Source organism: Ochotona curzoniae, unplaced genomic scaffold (assembly GCF_017591425.1).
Source record: "Ochotona curzoniae isolate NIBS_2020 unplaced genomic scaffold, NIBS_Ocur_1.0 contig_3190, whole genome shotgun sequence".
Taxonomy (NCBI): domain Eukaryota; kingdom Metazoa; phylum Chordata; class Mammalia; order Lagomorpha; family Ochotonidae; genus Ochotona; species Ochotona curzoniae.
Genome location: NW_024465751.1, coordinates 23,860,991 through 23,882,032, shown reverse-complemented (window position 1 = coordinate 23,882,032; position 21,042 = coordinate 23,860,991). Strand labels below are relative to the sequence as shown.

Here is a 21,042-nt window from a genome sequence, read left to right as displayed (position 1 = left end):
TGCACAGATAAAGAAATCACAGACATGTAAGGCCAGCAATGTATGCTTTATATACCCATATACAAACTACATACATATTATATATTTGCACATGCACACACACGGGCAACAAAACAGTGTTAGTATCTTAACAAGGCATTCACCTGCCAGAGCCTGTACCTTCCTCTCTGTCTCTCTTCCTATAGAACCTGTGCCTCTGAAAGGAGGGCTAAGGGTATCAAGACACCATCTTTGCCAATCTTTGATGACGAGCAGCTGCCACTCCCAAGGGGTGTGAGTTCCTGGCATCTCCTCATCACCACAAGGCACAGGGACTTTCCTTGGTTGTGGGAAAAGCCCTAGCAGAGAGATGTGGACTGTGACAGCTGGAAGTCAGGTGCAGCGAGGCCGGGGAGGTGGAGCAGGGACCACCTGAGCATTGAAGCCACTACTTCTCATCAGCACCATGGAAAGGGTTTGCAGTGCAGTCCTTTCCCACAGTCACGAGGTAGCCTTTGTCTGCAACTTCAGTGAGAACATTCTGCTCTCATTTCTGATTCTGTTTCTTCGATTCCTGGAGCGGGGATAGCGGTACATCTAGAAAATTGTTTCATCAAGAATCTAGTGTAATTCTCCATATTATCTACACCAAGTACAAAAAAATTACACAGGTACAAATGGAGCTTAAATGAACAAATGATTTCTCTTTGCAGGGCTGCATTCTTCAACTGTGAAATCCTAGACAACTCCAGAAAACCGGGGTGTGGCCTGGAACACCCCGGTCCCTCCGGACACTATTTATAAGAATGCCCTGTATGCAGTAGTCTTTACAGGATTTTTTTTTTCTCAGATGTGCTAGATGGCATTTATGCAATCCAGAGAAAGATGCCTCAACAGGATTAGTCAGCAGCCAAGTTCTGTGACGCAGCTTCTGTGATCTAGTTAAAAATAGGAAAGAGGAGGTTTTGCATAAGTCATCACCATTGTGCCGTATTGGAGAATTGACCAATCTTTTCTGGTTCCCACATCCTGTTACTTAATCTAAAAATAGATGACAACTTGGTCCCTGGATTTTTGGACAAGACCTTTGCCTTCTGTGACCAGAGCCGTCTGGTCTCTCTCATTCCATAAGCTTTTGTTCACTTTCCTTTACTCTCTGCCATTTAGAATCCTGACTGCCAAGCTGGGGAACGCCAGGCCTCTGCTCCTCTTCCCCTATCCTGGGACTTGAAATCTCCAGGACTTACAGGGGTCAGAGGTGTAACACAAGTTAGTGACGCAAACCAGGTGGATGGGGGGGCAAACCAGACAGGGCACTCCCGCTGTGAAAGGAGGGCTGTCTTAGTTTCCCACAGATTGGCTTGCTTTTCCCAGAGGAGCCAAAGGCCCAGACTGTTACAGTAGCTCATATCATCTGTAAATGTTAGAATTAAATTTGGACATTAATTTTTAAAAATAGACACCAAGCCGTGTCCTTTTGGTTTGAGTCCTCTGCCCTATTCCCTCTCCTTTGGGAAACTTGTGCATTACCAGCTTTGCTTGTTGCATGATGATTGCTCACAGTTATTGTAGGCACAGGATGGCTGGAATGAGGAGAACAATTCACGTATTTCACATGTATTTAAATAATAAAGTCATTGCTCCTCTTAGAAATGAGATTCTACAAAATCCAAATCTCCTAGTCTAAACGTTATCACTTTATCTAGTTCTTGTTTTTTAACTTTATAAGAGTATGGGATCATACCAGTAGTCTTGGATTCTCATTTTGTCTCTGCCCTTGACTAGCTAAGGGGCTCTGAATGCATTAGCAACATCTGGGACAATTACCTTGAAAATTTTACAAACTCTATTAGCCTGTGAGACCAAAAGATCTCTGTCTTCATCCTGCTTTTCTTATCCTTGATCTCAAAGATCAATTCCCTACAGTTAGTGCCCTAAATATTTTCTTGATTTTCCTAGCTTGGGAGTCAGCTTTATTTGTAGTCCTGCTTCTGAAACCCTGCAATCCTGTTCCTGCAGCACTCCTAATGCTTACTTACCATGATGCTGTCACCCTCCTTCCTTTAATGAGCCAAAACAGCTACTCCCATCCTTCTTTCAGATTTTGTAACCCCTGACACCTGAAACCTTTTCTGACCACAAAGCAAATGTTCATTTAAAATCACTTTGTTCAGAATTTGTAATTCTTGATAATTTGCACAGACAATCCCTAAATTTCTGACTATCTGACTGTTGAATGTTTTTGGAAGATGACAAAATCACTAATATATTTTCTCTTATTAAAAAACACAGAAAATGTAATCAACCAGTTGGGCAAACTTCTTTTGTCCTTAGGAGAATTGAATCACCTCCATCTAGTGTTCCGGTTGAAGCATGCATTTAGTTCCTAGGTCTGCTGTAACAAATAACCACACACTGACAAAAACAGCAAAAATGTATGATGTTGCCCCCTTTGAAGGCAAGATGAAATTTAAGGTGCCAAGGAGGCCACACTCGCTCCTTCCTTGCCTCTTCCTGGTGATCCTTGCCATTTCTGGCACCCAGGGAGCTTGATTCAGCTTCTGCCTTGTCGTCCTTTGACAATTTCCTTCAGTGTCCAATATTCTCTCTTGTTCTGAGAACAGCAGTTATTTGATTAGAGCCCGCCCTAATCCGGTGTGACCTCATTTTAAGTTGATTACGTCTGCAAAAACTTTCCTTTCCAAATCAGGTTATGTAGTTGTTCCTCAGCATCCAGAAGAGATTGGTTTCAGTTCGCCTGTGAATACCAAAATCCACAGAAGCACAAGGCCTTTATTTAAAACGATGTAATATTTACATGTCACCTGTGCACACCCATTTGTATACTTTAAATCCACTCTAGATAACTTATGGCTGATACTATGGAATGGCTGATACTTATTACACTGCATGCGATACATGATAATGATAAGGGAAAAGCATGTACATGTTCATTACAGGTGCAATTTAAAAATCTTTTAATCTAAGATTTGTTGAATCAGTGGATGTACAACTCACTTATATGAAGGGCTAATTGTACTTACGAGCATGGGGAACTGGGGCTTGAATGTATCTGTTGTGAAGACACAATGCTACCCAGTAGGCTAGAGAAATGGCTCAACATTCCCTTATAAGACTAATCCATGTGGTTAATACAGAATCAACCTTTTTGATATCATCTTTCCCAAGCTAGTCATTGAAGAAGGCAACAGATGTAAGACCTCAGTAATCCTGAACCATTTGGACCACCCTAAGTGACAGGTTCCTATGTAGAGCCAACACAGTGCTTTGTGGAAAGGCAAAAAATGGTGGTGTGGACCTGAGGTGAGCAGCTGCTGTGTCCTAGGGTGTGCCTATCCCCTCTGGCTTTGAGTTACAGGTGGGGAAGAGAGTTCTTCCAGAAGATGTGAAAATTCATCCTGATTAGAAGACATGAGATGATTTTCAATTGATACTAGTGGGCCCCAGCCAAATTTTTTTTTTAAGCCTTGCAAGTTAACAGGCAAAAAAGAGAATGTTTTCAAAATATGTACTGTGAGCAGAGCATGACAATGTGTAAAAACAGGTCAAGAAGATCCATCTTTGTTGAAGTGAGGCAAGCCACGGCAAGCAGCTAAGAAAACATCAGCACATCAGTCTAATACAAATGCAATCAGATGTGTGCTGTGACTGTTCCTGTGTGTGCTTGAAGTAAAGGTCAGGTCTTCAACCTGGACTGTGAGTCTGACCATGACCGTGGAACTCACAGATGTGGCTGATAATTTGTGAGCCAGACTTTACTTCTGCAGCCAGCTGCCACTCTGGAGACTCTCCCCAGGGCTGGCTTTTGGTATGTGTGCAGAAAACGGTTCTGGAAGGAGTGGGTGACTGACAGGGAAAGTTATTCCTTGGCAAGGAAGCTGTGAAAAAATTCTATATTTCTAGTTTTCTGAAAAGAAAAAAATGATGTCCTAACGTGTTTGAATGCATTCTAAAAGTTAATTTCTGGGAAGATAATGTTCCCTTAATTTAAGACATTCTGTATCATGACAGGATGTAAACAGAACTAGGAACTGCCATGGTTAGAAATTTGAATGTGATATAGCCAGGCTTGCCTGGTAACTAGAGGCAGATCAAGAATGGCAATGTGCAGAAACAGGTTGCCATGGAAACAAGCCATGAGCAGAACATGAATTTCTTATGTGCACAGAAGGAGTGGAGGGAGACCAGGAATATACTAGAAGGTCAGGAGTTCTCGGGACGGACAGGTGTCATATAACTGTCCAGTGTGGGAGGTCAAAACAGCACAAAAGAAAAATGAAATTCAGAGCTTAGGGGGCATTTGGAATTCCACTCTACTCATTTATCATTCATTTGTCGGTTTTTCCCAGCATACATAGACTAAATGGCTTTCATATGCCTGGCTCTGGGCAAGGCTCTGAGGCCACAGACAGGCAGGGGAATGGCCTTCCCCAATTGGTCTCTGTAGAAAGGAGAGAGCTCACTGGAGTTTGTGTTTCACTGCGGGGAGTCTGCCTGTCTTTGCCCCATGGCTCTGGTTCTGCTCCACAAGGCTGGCTTAAGGACACCCTGCCCATTACCTTACTCTTTCAGAAGTGATCTTCTTGGTTTCCACCCCATCTGCAATGACAGGTACCCTCCACCTATGGTTTGCCTGTCGGCTGCACTTTCTCCCACCTCCCTCACCTGCTGTTGGGCTTTTTCAGCACTTGATGGGATAATCAGCTCAGCCCACTGTCTTGGTCCTTAGAGCCTAGCGTGTCTTCTTTACAGAGTCTCACGCCAATGGAGAGGACATTGCTTGAGTCATGCCCTTGGCTTTGGTGTGCTTTTTACTGACCCTGGCTTTTCAGATGGCCCTCAATGTGGATAGAGCAGTGATTCACAGAAAACACTTTATGGTGAGCTGTCACCCCAGCCACATATCATGTATATTCTCCACATATCAATGAACCATGCTGCCCCCTCTTCCTACTCTGTCTCCACCACTAAGCTTCTTGTTCAGGGCCCAGGAAGCCAAGGTGGCTCTCCAAGTGGGTGTCAGACACCCAGCTACTTGAGCCATCACCCATTACCTTTTAGGGTGCACAGTAGCAGGAAGCTGGAATCAGATCTTCAGGACTGTCCCCACCCAGGATGTGTGAGCAACAAACCCTGTGGGAACCTAGCGAGAATGCACACAGTGTAGGGGTGACTGGTGGCCCTGCAGGCTTCTCCAGGGCCCACCTGACTCAGGGAGTTGGTGTGGACTGGAACTTGGTCATTACTGACTGCCATTCACTTTCCACTCCATGCTGGCTGCCTCTAAAGATAGTCTCATCTTCCCGCCCTCCCCCCCCTCCCCCCCACACACACTCCTGATGCTCCAACCCCTTTGTCCTTTCCTCTTGAGTCTCTGGGGCACCTTCTTAGTGACTGGCTGCCCTTCCAGGCAGGGAATGTGTGGGAATATGTGCGTTCTGTGTCTGGCTTCTTTTGCTTTGCAGAATGTCTTCATAATTCATGGATCGGAACTGCACTCATTTGTATGCCTGAAAATAACTAATGGTATTGATTCAGTATGTTGTGTTCATGGATGGGCATTTTTGTGTCCAACTTTTGGCTCTCAAGAATGGTGCTGCTGTAAGTATTCATGGGCAAATTCTGTTTGAATACCTCCTCTCAATTGTTTTGGCTACATACCTAGGAATGTAGTTGCATGTCTTATAAGACATATGTTTTACTTATGTCACACCTGTGCCTAGCCTTTGCCTGGCATCATGTTAGGCACTGACATAGAAACATGAATGAGGTATGTTTTCTGCCTGCAAAAGTCCATCACCTCTCCTGGAAACTGGTGAAACAGCTGATGGAGACAATAGTGGGAGTGTATGGTCAAGGACCTTGTGCAAACCCAATCATTTCAGAAGCTCTGTCAAGGACAGGACTCTGATGAGATCATTGCTTCCAGAATATTTTAGAACACCAAACTCTCAGAAAATTTCTAGTGGATGTTATCAGGACCTTGTGCTGAAAAGGGACTATGAAAGTCAAGAATCATCTTTTCTTCCCCAAAGCACCAAGAGCCCATAATTTCAGAAAGGAAAGAGTTCCATTCTCAAGAGGTCTCCAAATAAACTTTTAATCACATTAATTTCATTTTATTACAACTCATTCTTGACATGAATAAATACTCAACAAGCATCTACTGACTTTAAATTTTGTGTCTTGTCCTGTGTTAGCAATTTAGGAACAGCTATGACATTGTGCACTAAGGTGCAGGTTGCAACGAGAGATAGAATGGAAAAGATATGCAGGGCTTTTGGCATCTATTAAGAGGATGACTTTAGGGTGCAAAAAATCATTGTGACAAACACCAGGATTCCTCCTGATTGTGGGGATGATTCCATTGTACTGTGATAAGATTCAGAGCCAGGGCCAGAAGCAGATGAGACCATAGAAAATGTTGAAAAATGCTGTGGGAGATATAGGGGAATCTGTGATTGGTGTTCTCCCATTGCCCCTGAAGTGCTCTACCATGTCACTGTCCTGCCACATTCACTGCAATAAGGGGTGCCTTGCCTCTAGTCATAGCAAATTTGAGCTGATGTTTCATTATCAGTTCCATGGCAGCCAGCTCCATGCCTGGTACACAACACTGGAAGAAACCTCAACTTCACTGCAAAAGGACAGAATGCTCTCCAGAGCAGGACTTGAGACCACAATGTCAGAGTTGTGGTCCATTTGACCCTTCCATCACTCTTGAGTGTGGCCTTAATTTCTGCCCCATTCTCTGTCCTTTATTGCTTTTACCTGAATAAAATATCTGCCCGGGTGATTTCCTGGTAAAATTTAATAAAGAGAACTTTAGCAAGCATCATTAGACTCCATCTTTATTAAATTAACAAAGAAAGGAATCAGTGCAGATTCATTGACGTCAAAGAAAATGGGTTTCATCAGGAGTGTTCTATCTGCAGACTGAGTGCCCTGTTTGGTTTTGGACATGATCATGGGTGAATATTAAATGCAATCTGGTTATGGTAGACGGATCCAAGAAGGCAAGATTTGTAAGATGAATAATAGAGATGTAACTATAGGTGACTGCTCAGAACTCACTAGGAGGAAAAGAAAATTTATTAGCATCTTGAACCAAAAATGAGGTCAAGGAATCCCTTTAGGACAGGAAAAATCTTAAGCATATTTACATGCATAGGGGAAAGAGGCTCTAATAGTAATTGCTACCATTTACTGAATGCTTCTTCAGTATCAGCTGTTGTTTGAAATATTTAGTTTTAGACTTCTTGATGGTCACCTGAGGTAGATATAATACCATCAGCCTATTCTAGAAGTCAACCTGAGGTACAGGAGTTTAGTAACTTGCCCCATCACATAGATGAGGTTGTGTGGACGATTAGGGGATCAGTAGCTTCAGCAAGTGAGACAGGGGGAAGTGGGTGAAGACTAGAGAAGCAAATGGGCAAGTGAGAGTATTCAGCTGACCTCTCCAAGGTCTCTAGAGACTGGTATTGATTTTCTCATGCCCAAAACAAGGCTACTGAACATACACCAGAGCTTTGGGGCCTGTCTAAGACTTAACACACAGACAGGAGATCTGAAAGGACCATAGGAGAGAGAATGAAGTGACATATGACTACACCCTATCACTCTTAATCATAAGCAGGTGATTTTATATTCTAGGATCCCAGTATATCACCTGAAAACAAGTGGAAGTCAGCAAACACTATTTAAAGAAACATATGAAGCATGAACTAGGTACCTAAGAGTGCATGCAGTTGCACCTCAGATATCCCCAGATTGTCTGAACAGCAGACGCAATATTGGGATAGTGTGCTCTGCCCCCACTTCAAAATATTTGAATAAATGCTATCTCACTTCATCATCATGTCATTGCTTGGCTGCCAGTAGCAACATTGTTTATTTCCAAGTTGCAAAACTGAGGCACATTCAATGACTCATTTTATAGGGCTTTATTGAGGGGCTAGCTAACTGGGATCCTCAGAAACAAGGCCTCCTAGGCTAGAAGATTTAGCCTTTTGGGTTTGAAATGGGACTAAGTTAATGTCTTGCCCACTTGTGCTGTTGGATTTTGTTAGTCCACGAAACCATTGTTCTCAGGATTGATTACTATGGACAATAGGAAATAGGTTTGCTGATAATGATGGCAACTGACATCCCCTGAACACCTACTATGTACTATTAAGTGATTTTTTTTCACACTATGCTATCCACTGTTTATGTGTGTCCTGTGATAATTTCAGTCCATAGAAAAGGAAAGGGAGATTTATTCTCTCTATTCAAAGAGGACTTACAAACTAAGTCTTGGATCCAGTTTTAGCCTATGTTCAACACATCCTCTTTGCTCAATCTACTTTGATATCACATGGCATCTCAAACGGAACGTATTCTCTGATCTGCACTCTAAATCTGGTTTTCTGGTTTTCTTTCTTAGAATGGTAATAATATTCGTCCAGGCCCCCCCGCCCCCCCCCCAAAAAAACAGGAAAAGAGAATTCATCCTTGATTGTTTCTTCCCTCTCACCCAATGCATTGTAATTTTTCCCCCAATGCAACCAGTGAAATATCCCTTGAATGTCCCACTCTCTTTACCTCCATCATCACTACCACCACCCTGTGCAAACATATCTTCACTCTGGCCTAGACACCTACAAGAGCTTCCTGTCTGGTCTGCAGGTTTCCATTCTGGTCTCCTTTGTACCATATCCCCAAATGATCTTTACAAGATACATTTCTGATCAAATCACATTTCTGCTAAAGATTCTTCAAAGGATTCTTATTGCTCCTAGGATTAAAAAACAAACAAGAAACCCCCAGAAAAAGCAAAAACCAAAAATCTGTCCTGAATTCTCTCTCTCCTTTCTCCCTCTCCCGCTCTTTCCATGTTTACTTGTCATTCTTCCAGCCCAGCCTCTTCCCATACTGCAGCTTCTTTCTCCTTCTCCTTCCTTCTTTCCCTTCCTTACCACCCACCCCACAACCCCAGCCTGTTCTAAGCAATAAAGCTTTTTTTGGCCTTTCTTGATTGATTCAGCAACTCTCAGCAGTTTCACTGTTTTTCCAGAAACTACTCAAATCATTGAATTTTTAATTTCAGATTTTTGTTTTATTGTATAACCCTCCTTTGTATCACTATACTACAATTTAGCCTAATCTGTAATAATCTGGTTTGTGCTTTTGTTTTTTCCCAGAAAGGCAAGGACATTGGCTGTGGGTTTTTTTTTTTTCTGCAGTTTTATGTGTGATAGCAATACCCACCAAATAATGTGCACTCAATTAATGAGCTGCCTAAGGCATAAACTAGTCATGAACAGTGGGATAAAGAGTAGGACCCAGGTACATGTAACCTCCAGGACTTTTCTTGTCTGTAAGTGGGACCAAGGGCTTTTCTAGCTTCAAGTGTCTTATCATATTCTGTGCAAATTTAAATTATCACAAATATTATGAAAAGCAGTGTGGAAGACTGTCAAAGCATTGCAACACAACAGTTATGTTGTCCAGGAGTCCCACCACTGCCCGTACTGCTATACTCAAAAGGTGTGAAGTCAGATGTCAAAGAGACACCTATACTCCCAGGTTTGTCACAACATCATTCACAGTACCAAGATATAGAATCAACCTAACTGTCCATTAACAGATAACCGGGCAAAGAAAAAGTATATATATGCATATATACATATATATTTTCAATAAAATACTACTCAGCCAAAAAGAATGAAATCTTATAATTGTCAGTGATACAGATAGACTTGGGTACCACAGTGTTAAGTGGACAAATACCACATGATTTTACTCATGGGTGTAAGCTAAAAATCTGAGCTTATAGAAGACAAGGGTGGAATAGTTGTTTCCTAGAGGCTGAGGTGGTGGGGTGAAACGGGGGTTAACAGATACAAAGATACAGCTAGATAAGGGGTTGTAAAATTAATTATAGTTGACATAATGCATCATGCAAATCAAAATAGCTAGAGGAGCAGGTTTTTTTTTTGTTTTTAAAAATCTTTTATACTATTACCATCATCATGATCATCATTTTATGATTCAGTTCCATAGGCCCCTGGGACTTCCCTTATCCTCTCCCCAATTCCTCCTCCCCCACCTAGTTCCTCTATACAGTAATGATATCATTACTAGAACATAGTTTTTCATACATAGTCATATGCCCATTATTGTGGGCATGGACAATGGCAGAGAGTCCAACATCCTATTGTCATATAGTAAATAGTTTCATTGGGAGTCCATCTTTAGTCTGGAAGTAGAGATGCATACTGCATTGTATCCTCACATTTGGATATGATAGTCTCCATTACACAGTTATTATATATCCCCTTAAGTGAAAAGCCACAAAACAATATCAACAACAGGAAGAAAAAAGAAATTAACCACACCATGGAGTTAAATAACATGTTACTGAATGACTAATGTGTCATTGAAGAAATGAAAAAGAAAATCAAGAACCTTCTTGAAGAAAATGATGCTATTGTATGATCTATGAATCAGTGAAGAATTTAATGGGAAACAAAGTGTTTTGAAGACATGAAACTAACAAAAAAATCAAAACTTATGAGATATAATTTCCCCTGAACTTTGTTGGTGAGATATGTCTCCTGTAGGCAACAAATAGATGGGTTTCATTTTATAATCCAGTCTACTCATCTATAACGTTTGATTGAGCTTAAGCCATTTACATTCAGGGCTAATATTTGTGGTTGGCAATTTGGTCCTGTCATTTTAGCAATGGCTTGTTCATTGACTTAGTCTTCTGTTGTCTTTTTACTGGGATGTTCTTCCCATTTGCCTTTGGTTTTGTTTGGTGCTATTCCTCCTCGAACATCTTTAAGTATCCTTTGTAGGGAAGGTTAGGAAGAGGCAAATTCTTTTAACTTTTCTTTACTCTGGAAGAATTTTATTTCATTTTCAAAGACAAAGGAAGGCTTTGCTGGATATGTCATCCTGGGCCAACAATTTTTTTCTTTTAGAATCTGGAATATGTCACTCCATTCTCTTCTTGCCTGTAGAGTTTCCTGTGAGAGATCTCCTGTAAGTTTAATTGGCATTCCTTTATACGTCAAATGATTTTTTTTCACATGCACATTAAGGATCTTTTTCTTATGTTCAGTTGAAGAGAGTTTGATTATCATGTGTCTTGGTGAAGATCACTTTTGATCAAGTCTGTTGGGAATTCTGTGCCTCCCCAGATGTTGTTTCCCAATTCTTTCTCCAGTTTAGGGAAATTTTCCCTTATTATTTCACTAAATACACCTTTAATCCCAGTTTCTCTTTCTGCACCTTCTGGGACTCCTGTACTCTTATGATAGGTCTCTTAATAGTGTCTTTCAGTTCTTGAATACCTTTTTTTTTTTTTTTTGGCCTAATCAGCTCTGCTTCCAGCTTTTTGCTTATTTCCCCTTGGTGACAAGAAATATCTTCTGATTCTGAGATTTCTTCTTCTGCCTCATTCATTCTGTTTTGGAGACTCTCCACTGTAGCTTTAATTTATTCTGCTGTATTCTTCTTTTCTGATATATCAGCTTTCATTTGATTCATTTCCAATGTGACATATTCCTTAAATTCCTTGAATGCCTGCTTTACATGCCTCTCATCGTTAAGCTTTAGAGCAAGTGTTTTGAATTCTGTAGCTCTCATTTTCTCTCTCTTCCTCAGTTAACTCTGAGGTTTGCAAAGGGTTTTGCAAGGGAGTCTTCAGTAATATTCATTTTGCCTTTGTCTCCTCTTTTGCTCTTGGTCATAGTACTTCTGGTTAGCAAAAATCTTCCCCTTGGGGCAGGTTTCTAAGCTGTATCACCCACAGGTCTACAGTTCGATTTTACTTATTGCAGTTGGTACACAGCTCTTTGTTACCAATTGTGCCACTCCCTCCAGTAAGTTCCAGGTCTGTGTCTTATGTTAGATTTCCACAAAGAACTCCATATCCCTAACTCCTGGCTCACCACTCTCCACCTCCTATGATCCCATGCTGAGGCTGCACCATTGTCTCTACAACCTTTCTCCTACTTTTGGTTGGAGCAGGTCCCAGGATAAGGGAGACACCAGGAGTCCTATATAGCTAGGTTGTTGGTGGTGGTAATCTTGCCAGAACCTCTTAGCCGTTAGGTTGGAGGGCCACATGCATCTATTTTGACCTGTACAATGCCATAGTTGGTATTATTTTCCTGTGGGATCAGTAAAATGCACTGAGCTCAGTGAGTTCTCCTGAGCCCGGCACATGAGCAGTTCACTATTGTCCCTGCAGTCCTGAAACTTTTGCCACACTGTACAAAATGGTGCCTGACGTGTCACTGCTAGAGTTCTTGATCTGCTGCCCATCAGGTCTGAGGACTACCTGAACCTGTTTTGGGTGGAACCTATAGTATGCCACCTTGTTGCAGTTTGCTGAGTCAGAAATGAGTTCACTCCCAGCTCGGTGTATGCTCGGTCCTTTCCCTTGCCTTTGCCTCCTTATGCAAAATGGTGCCTGATTTGGCTATAGTAGGGTGGACTGGGTTGTGAAATCTGCCATGTTCTTGCACTGCGGTCTGGGATCTGCCAGTCTGTCTCTTTTTCTGGTAAAATCAAACAGATAAGCAGGATAAGCATTTCTTTGTCTGAATTCATCTCCCAACCTCCCAGTGAAAGTTCCTTCCCATCTAATTGCTGATGGAGTTCTGACTGCAAGTGAAGTTCAGATCGCCATTTTTTTAATATGCTGGGGTATCAGTCACTGCATCATCACAAAGTTGTTTTTGCTGCTTTGCTGTGTCTGCCAGTCTTCAGGTACCCCTCTGCTGTTGTCCTGTCCTCTCCTATTTCCTGGAATGTGGCCTCTCTGCTTCATACTGGTTCATGTTTCTCCATCCGTTTAAATGTGTCCTTACCCTATTCCACCATCTTGATTCTCAAGGTTTTTAAAAACATTTATTTCAGGGTATGTACAAGAGAGAGGAAAAGTAAAACAGAGAGACAGTGAAAAATAAAGTGAGACAAGGACTGAGAGAGAGAGAGGGATCTCATCCATTGGTTTAGACCCTAAATTTCCACAATGACTAGTGCTGGACCAGAGGCAGAAATACAGGCCAAGTATTCCACCAGCTGCTGTCTCCCAGGAAGTGCATTAAAAAGAAGCTGTAATTTGGAGCAGAGTGGTAATCTAAACCCTGCACTATGATGTGAGATGCAGGTGCATCAAACAGCATCTTCACTGCTTTTGAGCAAACACCCACCCACAAAATAGAGGAATGTTACATGTTTTATCACAAAGGAAGATGAAAAGCGAGTGTTTGAAATGATGTATAAACTAAATATCCTGAACTGATCATTACACAATATCTACATGTTCTCAAAATACCACACTGAACCTTTGAACTTGTATAATGATTATCTGGCAATTAAAAATCAAATTATCGATTTTCAAGATTTGGATATAATTGATGTTTGACTACAGTATAGCATTTATTCTGCAAACAACTCTCCTTTTCTAGAATAAATTTTGGGAAACAAACACTGCATTTCGTGAAAGTTCCAAAGACATGTGTAAATTTGGAAGTTTACTGCAGAAACATTTTTAATTCCAATTATTATTGACATCTCATTCACCTTATGATACCAAAAGATTTATGGTTAATTGGCTCATGAGAAAATTTGAAGAAACCATCAAGGTCTATTTCTCAAGCGGTTCATCAATTACTGGAGTAGGGGATCACATTTCTGTGCCCTTTGGTGGGTGACAGGTGTCATCATTCAGAAAGCCAGGGAACCCCCAAAAGCAAATAAGAAGGTAACAGTCCATCAATCACTACAGAACCTATTTTTTGGAAGAGTTTGCTTTGTCTTTCCATTTTTCACTTAATTTTATGACTACACTGTTGAGCAACAGTAGCCATCAACTGTGACTTGGAGGAGACTGAAAGTTCCTAAGATGACAATAGATGGTTTCATTTTATTTTGACAGGAAACAATAAAAGTCAAGCTCAAAAAAAAAAAATAATAGTAGGTAACATTGACTTACGGCTTACTTTGTCTTCGACATAGTGTCAAGTGTTTGTGACTTATCCTAAGTCCCCCTCAAACCCTAGGAGGTAAACATTCTTATACCATTTTTTTTAAAGTGGGGCTGTGGACATTTAAAATACCTTACCTAAATTGTATAGGTGGGAAGTGAGAGGGGAAGGAGAGTGAGGCTACTTTAATCCTAAAATCATGCTCTTGCCCTTTCCCTTACACAGGTAACCATACCTCCTTCTATGGTAAATGAAAACATGAAGGTGCCACAGTAGAACTAAACCTTGCATGAGCCCCCCTTTTTCTCCCCCCCCCCAAAAAAAAAACAAATAGTGCAGAACTGCAACTAACACTGAGTTATCAAATTCAAGACATTATGCATAATGGGAGGTGACTCATGGCAAGGTCCAAAAGGGTATGAGTGCCACATTAGCATAACTCTGAGCTCAGTTCCTGGATGACCAGAGGGCAGCAGCCTTAGCTGCTTAGTAGCAGAGAGGAGTCACTGTCCCAGCTGATGGTGGGAGGGACTACGTGAGTTAACACCCATGAACTGCCGTTAATAACAGATACTGTGAATTCCTTCTGAAATCTCACAGTGCTCAAGCAACTCTATACTATTGAAAAACAGACTTTTTCCAAAGTCATGATTAAGAACCACACTAGAGATACATCACATGATGTCAAATGGATTGGATTCCCATCTGACTGACTGGATGTCTTTGAACAATTACTTAACCTCTCTCAGCCTTGGGGCTTCCATCTGTAAAGTAAGAACAATTATAGTTTCTGTCTCATGGAGCTGGTGAGAGAATTGAATGACAGCATCTGAGCTTGGTACTGATTGAGGCTCTTAACAAGAGCCTGATCAGTGTGACCAGTAAGAACCTACCAAGCATATTTAGAATATAATGGGTGAATAGATCCCAAAAAAGAAAGTTCCAGAAGTCCTGGATGCTTCTGAAGTCTACATCTTGCCACAAAAAAGTAATCCTTCTAAAGATTCCTGCTCCTGCTTCCCTACTCCCACCACTTATTACTCAACCCCCTCATAACCCAAACTCTTGAGAGAACAGTTCCCAGTTCCACTTGTATTTTACAAATTCCACTGGCTTCCAATGGCTAGTTCCTAAAACAGATGCAGCCTTGACCATGAACACAGGCTCCGTTGCATTCATGAATTACTCCTCTCCTCCCCCTTCATCATTGTCTATTCCAAAGATGAATTTGTTTTTTTCAGCAAGGATGTACTGAGCACTTTCTGGTGCTGCTAATTTGTACAAGGAGGCAGTTCAAAAGCTGTGGTAGCCAAATTAAGGGATTTGCTTCTGTGTTCTATAAACAGTCAGTATTTAATAAATGATGAATCCACTGCTCCTCTTTTATAACTTGTCCACAGATATTCTCCATGAAGAATTTTCCAAAAAGGAAAGGGGGATTCACAGGACAAAATTCCAATTAATGCATTAATGCCTCCAGGAGGCTCATGTAAGGCAGATAAGAAAAGAAGGGAGTAACACCTGTGGTGGGGCAAGGGAAAATTGAAGAAGATGAATATGATTTGTGATGCTGAAAAGCCAAGGGCCTGACGTGCATCATTTCAGTTAATCCTTTCAATCTTCATAGACAGATGAGGCATTATTAATCATTCCTTATCAACAGGAGCTTAGGAAATGTGTCTTGTTCACTTGGTTCAAAAGCAACTTTTACAGCTTCAAAGCCTATGACAAGACCATAATCATATCCCTGAAAGGATCCTGCCCTCTACGGAGAGGGGAGCTGGAGAAGGGGACCCCAGCTGCAGCTAGCTGCTTCCATGTCATCATTCAATAGCCAGACTACTCTTCTCAGTGTTTCAGCATGCATCTTTACCCACACTGCTCCCTTCTACCAGCACCTGCATGTCAACATGCCCACTGACCTTCTCAGGGTCGTCTCTTAAATTCTAACCACTCTCACCTGGCCCTCTCATTCTTGGCTTTCATGCTTCTGTGGCTGCCAAAGTAACTGGAATTACCATGCATGATGAACTTGTGTACAGAAAGGGAACAGGATGTTGGCAGTCTCAGAGCAGCATGTTATTAACTCATCATATTGCCATTGACACAGAAATCATAGCCAGTTACTGACCAAACCATCTGGGCTTCATAATCCTCAAACATCCTTGGGTATTTGGCAGACACTGTTATTCTCATCATTCTTCTCTTGTAAATGAAGAAGCCAAGCCTTAGTAGGATCGATGAAATTGCACAGCAAAAGAAGCTGAGCAAATTAAAACTCCAGTAAGATACTTTCTACATGCATGAGATTTGCAAAATTAAATAACTGGATGAAGTCTAGTATTGGTGAGAATGTGTAGCAACAGAAACTCTTGTGTTGTTGATGAAGGCAGAACTAAACATTTGTTTTCCGGGTCCAGGGAAGGAGACAATGTACCCACATGAACACCAGTCCAATCCACTTCTTACATTGCAGGCATGTCCCAGTGAAACACACATGTACACAGGGAAGCCTGCATAACATGACTGTAACAGCAATGTTTGTGATGTCAACATAAAAGAAACTAAGTGTCCGTCAAACACAAAAATGGGTAGATGATAACATGGCTACAGAAGGGAATACTATGAAATCATAAAATAATATTAGAGTTATCAAAATGAATAACTACCAAATAAATTGGCAGCAAAAAGGCAGAAATCAAAATGATAACACTAATATGTCTGTAAGGATTAATTACATGCACAGCAATGTTTACGGATACATACAGATGGCAAAGCTTTGAGCCATGCGTAAGTATAGAACTCCAGGTTGAGGATACTGGTGACCTTGAGGGAGGAGTGAGAAAAGAACCAAGAGAGGCACGCAGAGGACTTCTATGCATTGGTCATTTTGTATCTTAAACTGGGTGATAAGCATTGTTATAATTTTGTATGTTTTGATAATTTTATAATCTATTTTAATTTCAAAAATTTCTTAAGGCATCATCACTGGTAACAGGAACCAAGTTTGGAGTCCTTACTTTATTCCTTGACAACTCCTGATGCCATTTGTTAGAGGAAATAGACTGTAAAAGTGAAACTGGAGAAGAAACACTGTTCATTCCTTCTAGTTGTAGAGATCTTGAAAATACAATTGCTTAGTGACAAAGAAATCTAACACTATAAGCCAGAGGCAGTCTTGAAAATTGGGATGTTGAAACTTGCTTTCTCATTGCCTTATATGCATGTCTAGAAGCATGTTTCTACAAAAATGCTGCTGACCAAGATTAGGAAAACCAGCAAGCAACAAAGGGATCCTCAGATTCACTTTAAAGAATTTTGTGGATCCAGAATCCTATGGCTATTCCAGTCTTCCAAATAGATCTATTAAACAGATGAGTGTATGTTCTCCATTTAGAGTGCCCTTACATTAAAATACTCCACAATGTTTGTCCTTATTTGGTTTGGAGTTCAAACTAATTTTATCTATGTCAGTTTAGGGACTTAGCAAATATCTTCATTTCTTCCTTCATTTAGAAAATAAATAAAAACTCATCAAATAGCCATCCATTGCCAGCGACTCCACCAGATGCTAGGGAAACACAAGGGAAGCAGAGCAGCCCTGCCCTGTGTGCATCCTCCTGGAGGGCAAAGCCAGTATCGCAGGGAGTTACACTCATGGTGTGCTGGGGATTGTTACCATGATCCTCCACGGATATACCCAAGTCTACAGACACGTTTCTTATAGAAACGTGCACAGTATTTCCAAAATAGCTGGTACATCATTTCACTGTACTACAAATCACATCTAGATTTCCTGAAATACTGAAAGCAGTGTGAATGCTATGTGAATCATTGCTATACTATATTGTTTAGGTAATGATAAAGGCATGGGTGGGGGAAAGCCTATACAGGTTTAGCTCATATGCAATTTTTTTCCAATATCCTTGACCCAAGGTTGATTGAATACCAAACCTGCAGACATAAAGTTCATGGATACAGAGCATCACATGACATGCAGTGCTGAAATGTGGGGTGTGTGCAGGGTTCTGCTGTCAAAAGCATACACAACAACTGCACCATATCCTGTGGGATGTGAGAAGCCACTGAGAAAGTAACACATAAGCATCATCCTAAAGGAAGAACAAGGATTGGTTCCTAGGTAAGAAAGCAATTTGGCTGTTTCCTTTCAGACAATTCAGTAGTCCTATCATGGAACTACCATGACCAACCAAAACAGAAAGAAAAAAAAAATATTTTAAGGTTTTAACATGAGGAGGAAAAAGAGCTACACTTTGCTTAAGCAAGTAGTTCTTCTCACAGGGCAGCCTACCAGCCTTTCTTCTGTGGATTCAAGACAAATGCCAGGAGGTTAACAGGATTTCCACTGGCCCTTTTCAAATGGGCAAATACACACATGCATCACCAAGTGAGTAAGCGAGGGGCAGATGTGCCTGCAAGAATGTAATTGCCCAGTCTCCCTCGGTGGCCTGGCTGTCCATGAGAAGGACCATAAGCCCGGCTTCTGTGCTGATAGGGATCACAGCACAGGCTAGAGGCAGAGAGAAGGCAGGCAATAATGCAACAGTTCTCTGTCGCACTCCTTCCCCTTGATCCCTGAGTCCTGCACTAACCTTGCACTTTTTCTAAGGTTGAACATTCGGTCTGATTCCATGGTGTTGGTCCGGGGACCTCATTCCCAGGAGTTGGCACGTGCCTCATAGGAAATCAGTCTCTGAAAACCCAGAGCAGCCTCCCCTGTTCCCATTCACAAGGAGATGCAGCAACCAAGACAGCAGGGTATAAAATAAAGATCTCATTTTTAATTACACTCTACTGTGCAATCACAGGGCTGTTTTGTAACACATGGAATCACTTCACAAGACTTTTAACAAGAAAGTGATTTTTACAAATTCAAAGGAAGAAACCTAATGCAAGCAGAGGTAGCATTGTGAAGGATCATCAATGAATTTTTACAGGCTTTCCATCACAAGAACATTCGTTTATATCTTCAGTTTGCCATAGCAACAAAGGCACAGTGAGAAAGACAGCAATCACTTCTGAAAAAACATTTTTTTCATAAAGGATCTTGGGGGATTTGAAATGAGGCCTGCTTCTCCGCAGGTGCACGTTGTTCGACTGTGAAGGGAACAGCAGCATCCTTCCCTCTGATTTCACCTTTGAAGAGAATGAAAGGAGCTCAGTGTAGCATTCTCCCCCACAAAGACGAGCAGAATTCAAACCCAACCTCCGAGAAATGCTGTTATCAAAGAAAACACCAATCCTGCTCCTTACAGATGTCGCTAATTTGTGGCATTCAATAGCATTTTTTTTCTTCTGGCTGATCCTCCCTTGAATATGTAACAAAAATCTTCCTGGATGGGAAGCATAATCCCTGCAGTCTAGAAATGACAAAAATTCTGAAACTTTGGGCATGATGGCATTGCTCAAAACTGCCAACATTTCATACTGAAGAAGAGGAGGAGACATGACTTTGTGGCCCATATCCAAACCCCTTTAGCCCTGAGTTCACATTCAATAGGGAAGCACAGGCTGCCAACATAGGGTTAACCTCTGATGTCTGTTGCAGATGCTGAATGTTGAAACATCTGACAATTTCACAAATTTAAAATAATTAAAAGTCAGCTAAAAATGCAAAACTGGTCAAACACATAGACATCGAGCCTGGGGGAGAGATGCTACAGATTCAAAAGTCACAGCAAAGCCATTGAGCATGAGGGATCTGGCAGAGCTGAATCAGAAAACAACCTAAGAGAAGAAAACACACTAAAAGGGAGAAAGTTCCTTCCACAAAGGAGGAGCCGGGGCGCACATCAAGCACTGTGATTAAGACAATGCTTGAGATGCCAGCATGCCATCTTGGAGTGCCTGGATTTGAGGCCCAGCTCCACTTCTGATTCCACTTTCCTAATAATGTGCACTGTTGGAGGCAGTAGATGAGTTCAAGCAATCATTCCTTGCAACAAATGTGGACAGGTTGAATGTCCAGTTCCTGGCTCCAACCTTGTCTAAACATGGTTTTTACAGGCATTTACCCAGCAGAAACATTTAACCAGACGAAACATATTGTCTGTCTCTCTGTTTCTTTCAAATAAAAGGAAAAGTAAGAAAATCAACCAAAACGAAATTTGAAGAGACTTGCATGTTAGGGCCCGATATTGTGGCTTAGCATGTACAACTGCTGCCTGCAATGCTGGCACCCATATAGGTGCTCATTCCTGACTCAGTTTTTCCACTTCTGATTCAGCTTCCTGCTAATAGCTTGGAAAAACATTGGAGATCACTCAAGTGTTTAGGCCCCTGTCACTTATGTGGGAGACCCAAATTAAATGTTTGGCTTTTGGCTTGGACCTGGTCCAGTCCTGGACATTATGGCCATTTTGGGAGTGAACCAGTGCTCTCTCCCTTTCTGCCTTTCTCTCACTGCAACATTGACTTTTTTAAAGCATTTGTTTATTTTTATTGAAAAGTCAGATATACAGAGAGGAGGAGAGACAGAGAGGAAGATCTTCCGTCAGTTGATTCACTCCCCAAGCGGCAGCTGATGCTGAGCTGATGCAAAGCCAGGACCCGGGAGCTTCTTCCAGGTCTCCCACACAGGTGCAGTGTCCCAAGGCTTTGGACCATCCTCAATTACTTTTCCAGGCCACAACCAGGGAGCTTGATGGGATGTGGGGCTGTTAAGATTAGAACTGGTGCCCATATGGTATCCTAGTGCACACAAGGCGAGGACTTTAGCCATCAGACTACCGTTCTGGGCCCACTATTCTGACTTTTAAATAAATAAGTAAATCTTCAAAAAAGAGAGAGAGACTTGAATGTCAAAAGACTGACAGAAAACTGATTAGGCATCCCAGTATTTTTTGTAAAAATCCCCATACCTATATTATTATTTTTAAATATGAAATGAAGTATATCAAACATCATCAAATAACTTCTTGGGGCTGGCTCTATGGCAGAGTAGGTAAAGCTACCACCTGTAGCACCTACATCCTGTATGAATGTCAGTTCGAATCCCAGCTTCTCCACTTCTGGATCCAGCTCCCTACTA

General features: G+C 41.5%; 1 protein-coding gene across 1 annotated transcript in view; it reads right to left on the bottom strand.

The window, feature by feature from the left end:
* Window positions 1-18,782: 18,782 nt before the first annotated feature.
* Window positions 18,783-21,042, bottom strand: part of DPYS (dihydropyrimidinase) — a 74,722-nt gene continuing 72,462 nt past the window's right edge. The window contains exon 10 of the mRNA XM_040979480.1: window positions 18,783-19,148. The gene's annotated coding sequence lies outside the window, so the exon portion shown is untranslated. The remainder of the gene's footprint in view (window positions 19,149-21,042) is intronic.